The sequence below is a fragment of the Capsicum annuum genome, chromosome 9, assembly GCF_002878395.1.
Source record: "Capsicum annuum cultivar UCD-10X-F1 chromosome 9, UCD10Xv1.1, whole genome shotgun sequence".
In the NCBI taxonomy this organism is placed as follows: Eukaryota; Viridiplantae; Streptophyta; class Magnoliopsida; order Solanales; family Solanaceae; genus Capsicum; species Capsicum annuum.
The window spans coordinates 100,033,671-100,035,327 of NC_061119.1; positions in this window are offsets into that span (position 1 = coordinate 100,033,671).

Consider the following 1,657-nt stretch of genomic DNA (forward strand, 5'->3'; position numbering starts at 1 on the left):
TGCATGGGGATTCAAACCCTCCAATCAATTATGAAGATGACTTAAGCACCCTATCATGAAATATGATATGGGGGACTTGTATCCTCTAATCATAATAGTAACAATAAGGTGGACTCAAACAAATTGGTCACAAGCAAGGGGACTTACACCCTCAAGCCATAGAGACCCCACACCGGCTAGCACAGATTCTAGTATCGATCACTCAAAATTCAACTTTTATGAATCTTCTACACAACCCTCTTTCAATGCCCGATTAAAATACTTAACACATATTGCTATTTTTATTAAACTAATAACAAACCAAGGCATGCTATTGGCATCATTATACCAACCTCGCTCATAAGATAACATCATTATGTTGATTCTTATACTCAACTAACTTGTGACTCTAACCCATTCATCAAATTATATTAAAATAATCAATCAATCAAGACTCAAACCCCATTAATCCATCGATAAGGTTTTAACTACACCATTTATACATGAACACCAAGGCCTTTCAAGGAAAAACATGCATACTTAATTATCCTTTTTACGTCAATGCATTATTATAAGTGGGTAAACCCAACTATGTCACAAATGCCTTTATATCGACACTTACACAAACATTATAAGGGCATATATTTTCCAATACCATAATTAAGGCAAAATTGTCAAATTAGGGGTTAACTATAACCCCTTAGTATGATTACCCTTCCCATGCACCTATAAGTTCAAAACCATATTTAATGCATGATTAACTATATATAAGCCATAGGAAAACATTTTTCAATAACGAACATACAAAACCCCCAACCTTTGTTTTTAAACCATCAAAAATATATCACAAAAAATACTTTAAAACATATGCATTTAATAAATTTATATTGAGGACAGAGTACATGCCTTAAACACCAAGAAATTCTAAGAGAAATTTACCTTTGAGCCCTTTGATGACCAACTTGATGAATCCCTAGCCTTACTTGCTTGAGGGAATTTAGAAAGCCCATTGGAGTGTTTGAGAAATTACTTTGATTTGTGCTTTTATGGATAATGACACTCTAAAAGGGTTTATAGGATATAGGTTTCAAGTTGGGTAAGAGGAGAAATATAAAATGCCCTTAATTTAAAAGCAGAAAAAGTACCGCCTTTGACTACGAGTCAAACATTGACCCGTAACCACTCTTATGAATCATCACCATAATTAATAACCAATGTAGTCTCTAGTAACCCCACACACTATTGACCCTACCACTCTTCTAGTACCATTGGTGATGAGACCCTACGACTCATTGGGTCTAGTCATAGTCAACACAGAACCTAATTGGGAAAATACTAGACATCCTAAGATTTGAGCCCAATGACTCGTAATAAGTCCTTACGACTCTAGAGAGACACCCGTACTTGAGCAGAACTTAGATATTTATTTCACTAATTTTGTTATGATTCCATCTCAATGACTCGTCATGAGTCTTTACGACTCATGTCCTCAAGTCGTACTTAAGAAAAAAATTCAAACACCATTCACTTGATACCTAACATATAGGGTCACCTAAACCTCCAATAAACTAAATAACTAATAGGGGGAGTTGTAGTTGAGGCAGTGAGCTCAAAGATCAAGAATTTTTCAAGGTCCAAAATTCAGGGAGTTTTATGTTAGGATAATTTTATTTTCGTA